Raw genomic sequence first — 16768 nt, forward strand, 5'->3', positions numbered from 1 at the left:
TTGGGAAAAAAAACGACGAGCGACTGCCGGGTGAACGTTATCATTTGGATTGCCGTGTCATGTATTTCTTCATTCTTGCAAAGTTGATAGATTGATTTAGGTCAAATCATTTGTACGATTAAAAGTACAAGAGAAGCCAGACGATCTCCAGTCCCCAGTGTAGAACACACAAGGAACATTACAACAAAACAGCATATAAGACAATAGAAACAACTACAATACGGACGTTCTTAAAGAATACCCGATAAGGCCAAATTGACTATGCCGTTGAATAGATTTGTCTTCTAGCTTACATTTACTTTGTTTTAAAGAAGAGTACGGTGGAAGCCGGCAAATAAACCTGCAGATAGAGAGGGACAGTAGGGGCGTGTGAGAGAACTGACTAATGTCAATTGTAGTTTCTTCGTTCAAATGATAATGGCGGGCATTTTCGACCTTGATGCCACTTTCCAATCTTGATGATTTGCGTTCATACGATTCGAGTTGTTCCAATCCTCATCATCCTGCAATAAAATATGGAATGTAGACACACTCATCTAAAACAACATTTCTCAAAACAGTCGCTCATACTCCAATTCCACTTCTCTGTGAATTGTCTTTGTTAACATTTTCAGGAGATTGGGGTCCCGAACAATATTTTCCCTCTAAATTGGTTGCATTTAGTTTTTGCCACCAAAGCTGCGACCTTTTGACTGACCACATTTTTGTTGAAGATAATGTCTGTTTGTGTCTATTATAGGAAATAAATGTTTGATCAAACTAAATTAAATGAATGAGTCGTGACCGAAATCGGAAAATAAAATAAATAAAGAATAGTTTCATGGAAAGTCTATCGCAATTCACCAAGTTTAGTTATGTCTAGATCATTTTCACAGGCGGCTCCATACTACAGTACACTGTACATTACAAATAAATGTATACTTGGTTATGCATGTAAGCACGAGTGAATCAATACTTACTATGCAGGCATGTCTAACACAGCCTGACACCATTTAAAATAAATGTATTATGAACACAACCTGCACCTGCATCAATACAGAGGTGCCTTTAGCCTCAAGTGTAGATGCGGAAGGTAATGCAGCATCCCCCGAGACAACACACAGCCCCACCCCGATCCAATATAAAAGCATTTTTCTGGGGCTTCTCAGCTGGTGTGGCCAATTAGTGTGAAATTTGGTGACAGAATTGTGGAGGAGCTCGGACAGTCCTTGTGTAATTATTGATCTAAGTTTACTTGCCTGCCTGGCTCCATGTAGGGAGAGGATACGCGGTATAAGGGTGTTGTCATAGAGTGTCTAATTAATAGTGGCATAATCTGATAGTATATCTTAAAGTTGTAGAGGTTGTCTGATCCCCCGTCCCCACTGGTCTGCGAGCTTACAGCGCGTGTGTGTTGTACCATAATTGCAAAGCTTCGGCTCTGTCACAATTAGAGTAGAAACTGGCCTTATTATATCCAACGTTATAATCTCTGCCAGCCCCTATTTACCCTCCCGCTCTATTTTGGTCTCCTTTTTTTTTTGACACTGTGCCAATCTATATAGAACACAGTTGTTAATCCCTGGAACTGAAGGCTTTTAATAGAGGCTTGCTCATGGTCATGCACTGGTATCAAGTATGGATTTCTAAATGACAGGTGCAATAATTAGCCGGATGGAAATGGACATGGCGGGCAACATGGGGTAAAGCGAGAGTTTAAGTTTAGTATTAATATCAGACATTATTTGTCCATGAGCTAGTTGCTTGATTCCCAATTCCCGTAGGGAAATGAAAAAGCAGTGCGTCCACAACACGTCACGGAATATTTGTTAAGCGCTTGGGAGAGCTCGTCCCGCCCCCCCACCGACGGCAGACTCAATCCGGTCCTGACGTTGTGTTGGTCTGAGTGACAAGCCACTCCTTGGTGCGTATTATCTAGCAGGCCACGAGAAGATACAGGTGGAGCTCTGGAGCCAAGTCCTTTGTAGAGCAGCTTCTCTTCGAGCGCTGCATTAGTTGTATAGCGGCCCGATGGCGACACAAAGAACCGCTGCAGTGAAAGGCACACAATGCGTGCTGGAATCGCAGCCGACTTCAGTCCACCATTCTGCGCCGCGCCTCTGAAGAAAAACGCAAACCGGCGTCTTCACTCTCCACCTTTCCCGGCCGCTCTGCGGCGCTTCAGCCAGAAAGGCATAATATTTATCAGAAGAACAGAGGAGCAGAGTGGGGGGGCGCGGACTATTTAAGTGGTGTCTTTGATAAAGCGGTGTTTTTTTAAGCGGCGGCCCGTTTAGCTTCGACGGTGCAAGAGGAAAGGAGGAGGGAGAGGAGAGTCTTGCAACGGAGCGCCACATCAATACACACCGCAGATACCTTAGGACGCCTCCCGACCGGAGAGGAGAGGAGAGGAGACTCCCCTCCTCCCTTTAAACTTTCACTCTTTGATCCTCTCCCTCTTCATTGTAAAGAATGCTACTGCCTAAACCACAGAGAGTTCCAGCGCGCGCACGCGCACGCACACACACACGCACACACACACACACACACACACACACACACACACACACACACACACACACACACACACACACACACACACACACACACACACACACACACACACACACACACACACACACACACACACACACACACACACACACCTCCACTCCATTCCACCCCCTCAACATCCACACTATCTGCTGCCTCACTCCCTGAAACCTTTGGCTCGGCACCAGATTGTCATCTTCACTTGTGTTGCGAAGTTGAATGTTGTAAGATGCAACGGTATTAGCCCATCAGCGCGGCGGAACTAGCTTACCTACCAGCTGGCCACCTCCCTGATGGTTTATCTGCTATTTTCCTCTCCATGTTGATCTGGGCTGTTTCTCTGGGTCCATCAAATACAGTGATTTGTCCTAAACGGATTTCACACCATTTGTGTAACCTCTCTTCTTGAGAATATTACAATTATTAATAATAATAATAATAATAATAATATGAATAATAATAATAATAATAATAATAATATATAATGTCATTGTTGCACTGTGACTACTACTACCCAATAGTGAAATACAAAATACGGTGGCTTCTTGGATCTTGGATCCTTGATCAAGTTCTAAGCTGACATTTTGCTTTTTCATTTCATATACAAAATGCTTTCACCTGCCTTTACTGCCACTAACGGAATCTTTGATATCGGTTGTGATTGTTTTCATGCATCATGCATTGTGAAATTAGATTTCAAACAGCCCTTTGTAGTATGATCTGCAGTTCACTTCCGTACACAGAAATGTAAATGCTGACATGGTGTATGTTTTTGTTTTTAAATTTTACCTACTACAAAAAAAAACAACATATGGCATGTATGGTTTATGAATGATACTGATTAAAAAAATATATTGTTTATTTTTGGTACTGTATTATACAGTAATTACACATTCTAAGACACATAAAGCACTGAGTTTACTGTTGCAGTGATTTAGATGATGTCTTTCACAACTTGGTGATTTGATGAGATCTGTAAATAATCCATCTATACAGTACATTCTCATGGTGTCCGTTCATTTATAATGGATGTGTCTTACTGTGCCTCACCAGGAGGCAACCACACAGAGGACAGGGGATGTTTTCAGGAATAAATATGGGACTCATGGAAATACAAAAGGGAATAAACATTGCATGAATCTTTTTGAATGGCAGTGCAAGGCTTTTTAGAGGGGAAAAGGGCAGCTCCCTGTGGTGGGCAATCTGTACAGCAGCATTTCCCACATTTAGGACCCATCCTTTCTAAAATGGCCCACTTCACTCCATGCTCCATGCCGCCTTGTTGCTGGTTTATTTAAACAAACAAGGACATTCTCCTTGCAAATCTAAATGGAATAAACCTTTGACTTTACTCTCTAAAGCGTGTTAGACCGCTACAGAAGTAAAACCTCCAGCTGTTACTTATGTGCTTCTGATGGTTAGCCTCAAGACTTTTTTTTTGGGGGGGGGGGTTCCTTCCGTAAAATTTGCAAATAGCTTGATCACAAGTTCTGTAAAGGCTGTCTTTTGTGGATATCTTAGTTCACTTTTCAGCGGCAGAGCGGAGAGTTCCGGGCAGGGCTGTGTATCTTCTAACCTCTAATATAAAGTAGACACAGCAAAGTGTTTTCACCGGCCTCAGCCAACTGGAGGTGGGTGACAGTTAGGGCTCCCCCGTCCCGGTGAGAACAGAAACTGTTAACACAGCAGTGGATCCGGCATTTGCTGAGTGGCACTCAGGGGTGTGTGTGTGTGTGTGTGGGGGTGGGGGACTAACCTCTCTCTACCCTCTCGTTTCCACCATCGAGCAAAAAAGCTTTCTCTTGTCTCTTGGTTTGGTGTAATGTATGTCAGGATCTCTGGAATTCAATTACTGCTCCCTTTTAGCTATGCCCCTAATCTTCCCCCGTTCCAGCGCTCTGGGTGCCCGCCAACGTCACCCAGCTTACCCAAGATCATTTCATTTCTAACTAGCCAGAGACCACACAGTTACACTATGGATCTTCAATGCACCGTTTAGTCTGAAAGGAATGACATTACGTTTGAAGTAATGTCACCATCAACTTGAGGAATAAAACATTGTACTCTGATGAGCAACCGATTAAAACGAGAGCACCCGCCAGGTGAATTTGTCACATTAAACCCAATAAAGGTCCAGAGTTAGTAATCTGTTGCTTTCCCGGAAAAGAATAAGAATAGGCAGCCCTCCTCCGTCAAAATGATCAAATGCAGTCTTCAAAATGACATTGAAGACTGCATTCCACCATTCAAGCTCTGTTGAGATCCTTGTCCATCAACTGCTGCAGTTTTATTCCAGAACTGGGATGGAAGGGGAGATATTATTTCAAAAGAAATCTCTGAGCAATCAAAAAGAGAGGCCCAGAGAGGTTGACGGAAATGAGATAGTACATCCTGGCTTTTTTTCAACATGGTTTGGAAAGGACAAAACAGAGTTAAAAGTCACAGTGTCTTTGAATGCTATTTTACACCAGAAATGGTTGTAAAATGTGTTTTAAAACAGAAGCACAGAAGTTAAGAGGTGATGAGATGAAAGGTTTGTGGGTCAGTGTCGTCACCTCCGATAAACACGAGGTTGAGTTTAATTATCAAACGTTTACTCTTTTGCCCCGCATGCTAATTTCCCAGACCCCTCAAAAACATCTGACAGATATGTCAGGAACTACACTGCGGCCCCATGCTATTAACTAGAGTCAACAGAGCAATGATCTGTGCCTGGTGCTCCCGTCTTCTGATAGGTGTGAATCTGCCCCCCAACCACACACCCACCTGCCTCTCCTGTCTGCCAGAGTTAATTTATCTGGTGATAAGCAGGTGGACGAGGGGAGGAGAGGCCCTCAGACTGAGCTCCACTGTCAGACCTGGCAGACTGAGTGACAATGCTAATAGCCCAGTCCCATTAACCTCACCGCACGCCTCGCCTTTATCTGCCACACAATAGACTGTTTGTTTGTTTGTTGGATGATAATATTTACCTCGAGATTTGGCGGTCCCAGACATGACAAATATATTGCATTTCAAAAAGGCACTGTGATTCCTGCAAAGAAAGGGTTTCCGCTAAAAGGAGTTGGTGTTCAGTCCACGATAGGGGCCCAGGTTGATCTGTGACAGATCATATCCCACCACCCTATTATCAAATATTTTTTTAATGAAAACAATTATTGTCATTGTTCGATCGAATTCTGTCATGACGACACAGTACAGTTGAGCTCTATGAAACAAAACATGTCTGCGCTTTGCATTTGTACTTCCTGGGTGTTGAGTCCTTTGTTGGGTCCTATTAAAAAGAAGTTTGCCTTTCGTAAATATACACTTCCTGTGGTGAGATCAGCGCTCAGTGCTCTGGTGCCAGGCGCTAGACTGAGCGATAATGCATTAATTGGAGAGTTACTGATCCTGCAAGGCGTTTGGGTGCCAGACGTTAGCATCAATGTCTCTTGTTGTATTTTGCTGTGCAATCACAAAATTGATATTGGGGGGGACAGCAGGTGATCCATAAATGCTGTTTTAAAGCCTTGTTAATTATTGCTTCAGAACTCTAATGAACAACAGGGACAAAACCTTGTGTGCGATGAAACCATTGATGAGAGACCGCTTTTTTTCCACGGCTAGTACCACTCATGCGCACACTTTTGTGTATTAATTTTGGACATCCAAGCATATGGCATTATTTAATAACCTTATATGGATATGCTCCTTGGAAATATTATGTGCACAAAATGGTTTATTCCGTGCATAATGAGGCAGATGCTGAAGATTATATCGTTTGGCGCAGAATTCCAATATGCATAGATTATCCCTTTCCTGAGTTAGCAGCTGTTGTCTGGGTGTGGATGTGTGTATCGCCCTATTGTACGCAAATAGGAACAAAAATGTCGTTCTCCATATTTCCTTGTGCGGAGAAGACGTCATATTCTGTCTTTGGCTGGAGAGGGCTTAATGTGCGGAAAGCCTGCCAGCGCTCTCGCTCCATAAGATATATGAGAAGAAGGAGATTAGCTCAGCTACCCATCCATGACCTTGATATTACGATGAAGACAGATAAGAGCTTTCTTCCCCCACCTGCCCAAAGCCGCTGAGACTGTTTAAACAGCAAGCCAGACTGTCCATATTCATTCAAAACAAATGTCTTCCACTGTGGGTTCAATTTTCTCAGCCATCGTATTTGGCCAGGCAAGTCAATGAATGATGCTTTCCCCCTAACAGCATGGAACAATTATTGTCTAATATTAGTGCTTGTGTGTAGCAGTGATTGTGGGGTGCAGAAAAGTTGAGTACAATTTTATATACGTGTATATTATTTGAATACCAAAATATAATTCTTTTATGAACGGCTGAAATGCCTTCAGTAGTTTCGGATGCCACCATTGTTGCATTGAATGCTAGAATGGCATTGAATGTTTGAGTGTTCACTTGATTTCACTGGGGTCAGTCTCTCAAATCTGTAATTCCTGTCTGATGTAGCCATCTCAAGTGTGCTTTACAGAATGCAATTCAACTGAAACCAAAGCAACGCACAAGTGATCCGCACTTCATCCTCACCTAACAAAAACAGAAAACTCAAGAGCCCCACAATTGCATGTTATGGGTACGATTGTGCCTAACAATGGTTAAAAGCACAAACATTTAATTTAAACCAGCTTAAGTGAGTTTATTATAATTATGGTCTGAGAATGCTATGTTCAAATCCAGTGTTGCTCTTTTTATTATTTATTTATTATTTTATAATATTATTATTATTATTATTATTATTATTATTATTATTATTATTATTTTTATACATTTTTTTAACTTTATCTCTGTACAGTACATCAACATCATAATCAGGGTAACCTCTATGATTCATGACTTAAGTATAGGTTGACTGAATTAATAACATCCTAACCCTGTATTCGTTTTAGCCACTATTATAATATATATACATTTTAAATGATGTTAATATTATATATTATGTATTTTTTCTTTAATACCAATCTTTTATCCATTACGTTTACATTACGCCACCAGTATGTAGCGTGTGTGTTTACATTCTCATTCGCCTCATGACACATCAACACTAGGAACTCACAGATGCCAAATATAGAGCCAAACCTGCTGAAAATAACTCCATAAATTTTCGGCACTTCAAAGGCAGAGCTCAATTCCGACAGGTTGAGATGGAGAGCGCCAGAGAAGGGCTTTCAGATTCTGGGTGTAGTAATTTGACGTAGCATTTTACACCACCCTGGTCTGTAAAAGTATTTGGATGCTCAGGAGGTGGGACAATGTTGTGCCCTCTTTTGATGACCCACAATGTTTGGGGAAGTAAGCACTGAATTGCATACTTGTCATTTTTGGTCTCTCCCAACAGAACACTTCCCTTTCTACCAGATGATGTTTACCTATTTATGTTCTGGCACAGCGCTTTGGCAGGCTTTGACCTGAGCGCTTTAATACAGGTCGGATGTTGAAGACTGCAATTGTGCTGTAAGTGACTTGTAGGTGCTGGACGGCCTCACGTAAATCGGACATATTAATAACAGATGTCAGATCAGCCATGCGCCTGCATCTCTGTAGCATTTCTTCTTCTACTTTAGCACATCGGCTATTTGTTCTTGATTGCATGTCTACCGGCTCACTCATCTCACAAGAGTCACTACAAGCGCCTGCAATCCTCCACTGTGGGCTAGTATGTCACTGGAGAACTGCTGAGAGAGCAGGTCTTCCTTTTACTGGAATACGCTAAAAGTTTTAACGACGTGACATTAGGATATAATCACTGTAAAATGAATGTCTCTCTTACACGCTGACAATAGGAGGAGAGGAATAGGAGGCTAAATATTCACTGCAATCTTTGGGTTTCTCTCTTTGGGGAAATCTATTTTGTTGGGTACTGGTTTCGTTTTTAGTAATTACGTGTTATTTATTGATTGAAGTAAAAAAAACATAACTTTAAAAAGTTTGAAATATTTTCATTTGAAAGTAACGTAATACATTTCAATAAGGTTGCAGATTGTTATACAAATTAGTCTATACCATTCAAATAATAGCTAAGAGTTTTGAACCACATGTCCTTTAAAATGTGATTATTTTAGATGAGTTGGCTAGAAGATATGTATAGTTCATGAACTACGTCGTCCGAGTTTAAGATCAAAGACAACAGAGACTCCCTAGATTAAAATACAAAGGATCTGTACACAAGTGTGCTGAAGTAAAATAGTTTAAAGGAAGACTACGCAGTGTACTTTTCTAGACCAGTTTCCTTAAGCCTCTGGATTTTACTAATAAGGCTAAAAATGGCCTTTGACCATTGAGTGAACTGATCAGATTTTCACAGAAAGCCCACATCTCTATACAGGATGTACGTACAGATGCACTAGAGGCTAAAAGTCGTATATGAGGAGAAAAGTAAAGAGATGAAAGATGAGGGGTGGGGGGAAGTGGATGAACGGTGAACAGATGAGGAAACAGGGGGATAGATGGAGAGCAGGGCGTGATGGAGGCTGTGGCGTACCAAAGTTAACCGCTGATCCATGCTGAAACAGTTGCATTTGATCATAGCAAATCTCAGGCTTAGAGCATAAATACATAATAAACAAAAATTAATGGAGGCGAGCGCCATGCCATGTGTTTCATCTGTCTGTGAGTTACCACTACACTGACTGGAGCAGGGCGGAGACATCCATATGGATGCTGCTTAGAGAACAGACTTGTTAACATATCTCCTTCAACGCTACTAGCAAAGCGTTACAGAGACGGAATACATATCAGCCATGTTTAATAACAACAATACGATACTACGCTGTATGTCAGAGAACTAAAAAACACAGCTAAATAGGATCCAGCACGAATATTCCCAGCCAAGCACGATGTTGAAGCCAAATTGGATCAATATCCCTGGGTAACTGTTCTATGTAGAGCACAGCACTTACAGTAATGCATTTTGAGGGCTATATAGAGTAACAAACCAATGATTCATAGCAAAATGCATACAAATATAGCTACAAATAACACCAACATTCTCATCACTTCAAATGGTCTACAAGAGGGTAGAGTTATAATTTAACGACTTAACACAGGCAATTCTAAGAACACAGTTTCATGCAGGCGGTTCATGAGAAGCAACGCAAGCAAGAAATGCTATGTAAAAAAAAAAAGTATATATATATATATATATATATATATATATATATATATATATATATATATATATATATATATATATATATATACAGTATATACATATATATTTATATTTATATAAATATATATATTTTTTCTTCCTATGGCCGGCAATTAAAGAGCCCATTTTTACCACTAGTGCTGCAGAAAACATGAAGAAGTCAAGGATGATGAATTAGTGTAATGATTCCACAGTAATATAGCTCAGAGACAGAGCTGGAGGAAATTACTGTTCCCAAATGAAGGGCCTAAATTTACCCCTTAAGATATAGCTGAACTTTTGCCATTGCATTCTGTGTTGACGTCATTATTCGGCCAGCTGCCTTTTTTTAGAATCGGTTGGCTCTTTTCTGCCCCTCAACTGTCTCCTACCCTCTTTCACCACGTCTTTCCATCCTTCACCATCTTCTGTATGGCTGATCTCATGCTATAACAAGCACCCAAAGCCCAACACTCAACGCCACCTCCCCTGTTTCTCTCCCTCTCTCTGTTTCTCTATTTTTTCAATCTCTTTAATTCTCTGCTTGTCACAAATGACTGCCCCAATCGAGTTGAGTCTGGGAGGTGGGCTGTGATAGAGAGGATCTGTATTGTACAGGCAGTCTCAAATGGCTGGGCTCTTGAGGAGAAAGGGCAGGATAAACACGATAGAAATGCAACACACACAAGCACGCACACACGCACGCACGCACGCACGCACGCACACACACACACACACACACACACACACACACACACACACACAATGCCATGAGGCCTCAGGGGTGAAGGGCATAGGAGTCAATGCAGCGCTTCACCAGTGAACACTAATTAGCGCACGACTCTGACCTTGACAAGCCATCCTTTCTCCTTTCTTAGAAGCTAGTCATTGCCACAATGCCACACGGCCTGAAAAGGAAAAGCATCCGCTGACTGAGATCTATTGTCAGAGAAAGGCATAAAAAGCTGCCACATCGCCCGAGCACTCCCGCAGCAACTTTCAGTGACTTTGGCTCATTGTGCCCTCATTTGAATGCATTAGTAAACCTCTGAATACAAAAATGCACACCTTGATGAATGGGGCCTATGTGTTTTAGGCCATGTCATCCTGTGCTGATCTGGGAGTTTCAGCCCACCGTGTTATTAACATGGAGTGAGTGATGCTTGGCCTTGAATAAATTAGAAGCTACACCGGCTATCTGCACTGAAGGGCGTGGGAGATATAAAAGACCAAAAATCTCTATTTACAGCATCTCTAAAGGCCAGAGTAATTTCATTTTCACACAAATAAATCCATGTTTACACCACAACAAAGAAAATTAAATAACACACAGGGAAGCAATTGCAATGAAATGGAGCTGTCACCAAAACAATCGTAAGCACAAAGCTCCTCAAAAAAAAAAAGTTTTTCACTTTTATGATGCAGTCAGCAACTACAAAGGCAATAATAAATGCAGGCAACTAAAAGCCTGCATTCTATTATTTATATATTTGTTAAATGACTTTATATTAATTTCCTTCTTCACTGGTGTCTTCACATGTCTGCAAGGTCTTCTAAGATGACAATAAAAACACAGAAACTCACACACACAATCTGAAATGTAAGAAACCACTCACTGCAACAGCAACAATGACAAGGGCCGTGCGTGCGTGCGTGTGTGTGTGTAGGTGTGTAGGTGTGTAGGTGTACGCAAAAGAAAGAGAGAGAGTCATTCTTACCATCTGATCAGTTTCTGATAAACTGCTGATCAGGACAAGAAGAAAGGAACTATGACACCTGGAAAGGAGTCTCCCAAAGGTTGTCGCTGACTGATTTTCCATTACTGATGGCTGATATCAAAATACACAAAACATGTGTAATATATGAAAACATAGCATAGTGTAGCATGGCATAGCAATAGTACATTATCGTAAAATGCTCAGGCGGAATGATGAACATTGTACCACAGGACAATCAAGGAGACAACGTCATTATGTACATTACGTATACTACTACAGTGAGAAAGATAAAGATTGCAGTATGATGCAGAGTGAGTAAATAGACAGATTGTCTGTAATTAATGTACTCTGTCTTTTTCCTGGATACATGCTTGCATTCATGACTAAGGGGCTTCATGTATAATGGAAGCCAGAGGGAGCAGAGAAGAATGTAAATGTGGGAGTCAAGCTTGTTAGAAGGCCAGTATGACTGTTTACATGCCCGACTTGTCCTAGGTCGACCCTAGTTAGCAATTCATAGTGGAGGTTTTTCTATTTTTTTTTTAGCCGATGGTGGCACAAAATGCATCTGGAGCCGTGAGCCTGTCTCTGAAAACTCACTCAACCCCTTTTCGACTGTCTGTTCCTCTTGTCCTTTCCCATGTTTCCTTCTGTGTGTGACCTGCAGGTCAAGGTCTCAATGCCACAAATAGGGAACACTGAGTATTCAGGCCAGAACTCCCCCCTCGCATCAAAACAGGTCAAGTGGTCGAACAAGAAAGACTCTGAAGAACAACCGGAGTCTATATAGAGGACCCCTTGTGTGCCACGTGAACATTGTTATGGCGTCATTAAAAATAAAGAAATCAACAGATGATTTTTGATTTAAGCTGAAGCACACTACTTTCTAAGCATAAGCGTGGCCTAATAAATGACTATATAAAAAAGGTATTTTATCTATTATCAATGTAGACAACCAAAGTGTTTTGTGGAGAATGTGGGCTCTGTGCTCAGTGTGCGAGATAGAAGGCAACGATCAGGGATTTTAGGATTCTCTCTGTGCTCAGCAAAATATGTGGGGAAAGAGAGGGGCATGAAGGTATGAGGATGGCGGATGGAAATGGGTGCGATGGGGAACAGGGTTAGGGTGCGGGTGGCGGGCCACTCCCTAGTCACAGGGTTAACGACTTCTGGGATGGGTGAGGCAATCTCGGTTTCCCATTGGCCACCCAAAGCGCTCTCTGTCATCGGGACTGAACAGGACACGTTTGGGACGACGGTGCTCAGTCCAACGGATAATGGGCATGAATACAGGAATAAAATTTATCATGCATATTAAACCACAAGCCTGGCCTCAGAAAATACAGAGCACATAAAAGGATGCAGAGAACGTGGCAAGAAAACAAAAGGAGGGGAAGAGGCTATAAAAAGAGGAAAGCCCAGACTTCAGCCCCCCTCCAGCCTCCCACCCCCCATATGGGAGATAAAGATGACTGATTCCTGCTCCACTTCGAGCCCAATCTCTTTAGTGCCGAGAGGAGGCAAGGGTAAGAGTTAAAAGTAAGGCGAGGGAATTCAGCACGATGCAACATTCTCTCCCTCTACCAGTTCATCTCAGTTGAAATGCATCATCCCCTCTTTTCCTCTCCCCCCCAACAGCCAACAACCCCCCCCCCCCCCCCCCCCCCCCCAACACACTGCTGTTTGTGGCGGCAGACAAACACAACATCAGGTCCCAGGGCAGATGTGCTTCCAAGTGTTCCATGCAGAATACGGAATGTTCAAAAGCTGAATAATTACCATGATAATCATCTCCATCCCACAAGGGTCTCAAAATGCGTACCTGACATCTGACATTTGATACCCATGGCTCCTCTCAATCTGCATAATCACATTTCAACTTCATTTTCATGCGCATGTTGGATGAAAAAAAAAAACCAAAAAAACATGTATTTCCTGCATTGTGGCGCGGGCTGATATCTGCACCTTGCATCAAGAACCGTTGATACTCACAATATGCAATAAATCCTGGTTTGTTTATTAATATTTCAAATTTTTTAATGTTTTCTTATTGCAACATGTCTGGATAAGGATACATTTACAGATTACCATGACCAGTAATATCATAGATAATTTGTTGACAAATTATCTATGACTACTACTGATACCAGCCCTTTTTATCAATTAGACATTTAATTGGCGATAACAAGTTGGGAATGGTGATACTTAGGCAGAGCACTTGGCAGATATGACATACACAGTTACTCCCTGTTTAGCACTCTAGAAGTCTCGGTGTGAAGGTGGAGTGGGCAGGGACTTCGCCTGCAAGTCCCCACCACACTAACAACAACACACAACCCACTCACACATCCACAGCCCTGCAGAGCGTCTTGGCTTGAGAGCCAATCCCTCCCACTTTGAATCAAGCTGTGATGGGACAGCAGTCCATCCTCTCATATTTCCTCAAAAGCGTTGCCACGGATATAAAGCACGACTGTCAGCCAGATCCATGTCTGTAGCTTTATGTTGCCTCCACCTGGGAGAATAGCCCTTAAACTGTGACGGCAACTCATTCCCCTGAAAGGCTACTGTGGGCTTTATGACAGAGTGGCTCAGGCAAAGTGTCGCCCCACAGAGGGCCTTGGATGTGGTGTACATTGGGGTGCTTGCACTTTGTGTTTTCCTTATAGTAATCCTGAAGACGCAGACACTCCTGATGTTTTCACCTCGCTTTGTTTCTCATTATTGAGCTAAATGGAATTAAGAGATTTTGCATTGGCATCCATTTCTTGCTAAGTTAACCCTTTTGAACAACCTGAGGGGGATTTTAACATGCTATTACCCTTTGACACTCTGCCAGGATTGGAGGTAGAAGAGTTGTGAGCTATTTATCCGGGCTTCAGACAGTGAGAAGTGGAAGGCAGGGAAAGACCTGTGCTCTCCAGCGAGAAGAGATGGAGAGGGCGCCTTGGGGCAGCTGGGGTGGAAGGCCCCAGTCTGGGCCCTGTCCCTGCAACCTGCCAGAAACAGCCCAAATCCCATTTATTCCCAGTGACCTTAAATAAAACGGCAGCTACCCCTGTGGGCCCCATCTGAGGCCAAAATCAAATGGGCTGTGCTTTCTGCTCTCTCTACCCCACTGCTAGAGAAAATGAGCTTTATCTGCGGGGGAATTCTCAGCCATGTGACTAATGCCCCCATCCCTGCCTGTGTTTCCCTGCAAACTCCTTTGGAGAGCTAATCGCCAAAGCTGTCGCTTTTTAATTACTGCCTTTTGGTATGAGGGTGCCCCCATGCAAAAACTCTTTGGATCACTTTGAGAAGTTTCCGCTGATGTGTCACTATGGCAATTGGACATCTTGCATTTTGAGACACATTAGAATACATTGACACACGCACACACATATTCACCACATACACATTCCCCAAGGTGACATGGGGGCTGTCCACCAGCCTGGGGTGGATAATTACTGCAAAGAAACTGATAAAAGAAATATGCCATCCCAGTTGATTAAGTTGTACTTTCGGAGTGTTGGGGCCTGTCTTAAAAGGGGAGAACTGATGAAAAATCTCAGAGTGTCGTCCTATGCTCCTATAGTAATAAAGTAATACGGTGCATGGAGAAAACAAACAAAGGAATAAATTAATTATATCAGGTTTATTTGTTTTGTTGAGTGTGTGTTTGGGGGTTTAGCTTGATTGTAAAAATTAATTGTTCCCACTTTTTCCTTTCTGTAATTCTGTACCTTGAGCTTTTTAGGTAATTTAAAGCCCCAAATACTTGGCAAGAAATTTACCTATCTGTCAAGAGCACTTCTTTGTCACATGAACCCACGCGGCATACTGGTGTTTTTTAAGTGCCAAATACACGTCCAGGCACCGGCAAAGTCTGCATCAGTAACTCTAATTAAGGTGGAGTTAATCACAAATAGCTGGATAGGGCCACAATCCAGGCATATGTTAAGAATGAATTACTAATTAGAGCACAGTGTGGTGAGAAGTCCCAGACTGCATGAGAAGTCTCAGCACGTTACTAATATATGAAAAGGTATAAACAAACAGCAATCTGGTTGTTTAGCTCCTCCAGCCCACTTACAAGGATCCAATTATGGCAGATCCCTGGAGCCGCCAATACAATCAGGCAAGAGTGAGTTGGCGTTATGATTAACTGTGAAGGCCACACTCTGTATTGCTGCTCCAGCCAGCCAGCAGGCCTCCTCCAACAGGGGCAGTTATGTGCCTCGTTGAGCCCCAGGGCTCCACTCCAGGAACAGGCCATAGGAGAGCACAGCACAACACAACACGACTGAACGCAACTCAACAAAACACAGAAAATGCCTCAGATGCTGCATTAGGGCTGTGCTATATAATGTACAAGATAATTCAGTGGATGTATTTTTTTCATGGGCTGCGCCCAAGGATGCAGTACAACACACCCTTAGCAAAGTCAATTCTTCCAGCAATGCTTATCGCACTGACATGTTCATGGTTTCAGGAAAACTCACCCGCCTCTCTTTCAAAACTTTAAACTCTGATACTGAATGGGCAGAATGCACATAGTCTTCCAATGAACCACTCAAACAAAATAATTTTTTGAAGGCATGGTTACTGTCAACTGTAAATTCTTAAAAACTGGCTGCCTTAGTAGAATATTTGTTAGAAGAATCTCAGAGGTGTAATGCACTTAACACACACACACACACACACATACATACACACACATGCAATTCCGTGTATGGATCCATGTCGTGGTCAGGGACAGGACAGGAAAGAGTACTGCATAGTTAATTGGGGTCCTTTCTTTGTGTTGGAGGAGACCCACGTGAGTATGGGGAGAACATGGAAACTCCACACAGAAAGGCCCCCAATCGGGAAATGACCCACCTAAGCACAGTGCCAACACCGCCCCAGACGGGAATCGAACCGAGGACCTTCTTGCTGTGTGGCAGCAGCGCAGGCACATAGTTGAAGAGCAAAGCAATTCCATAGCTAAGTTATGGCAACATTGACTCTCACATACATCCTATTCTGCATTTCACCAAACTTTTAGTAGGAGTACGAGCAAGTGGAGGGGAGGCAGACAGGACAATAGTTGTCTACCGACTGATCCCATTTTCCATTTATTGTTCAGTGCCTGAGGACATGTTCAGTTTGCCATTTGGCTGCAAAGGATCTGTAAAAAAGATTCTCCAATGCAACGCTGTCAGGAATATTAGAACCATGAAAAGAAAAGAGGAATTGCACACCCACATCTACCCACACACAGTGAACTCCAGCTACAGTACTAACTGATCACATATCAAAAACAGCCTTTCAGTCAAAAGGACTTCTTCGGAACAGTTTTATCTTTTGGATATAATAGGTCAGAAGCTATTAGTGAGGGCAACATGTCTGATGATAA

The sequence above is a fragment of the Zeus faber genome (assembly GCF_960531495.2).
Source record: "Zeus faber genome assembly, chromosome: 15".
Lineage (NCBI taxonomy): Eukaryota > Metazoa > Chordata > Actinopteri > Zeiformes > Zeidae > Zeus > Zeus faber.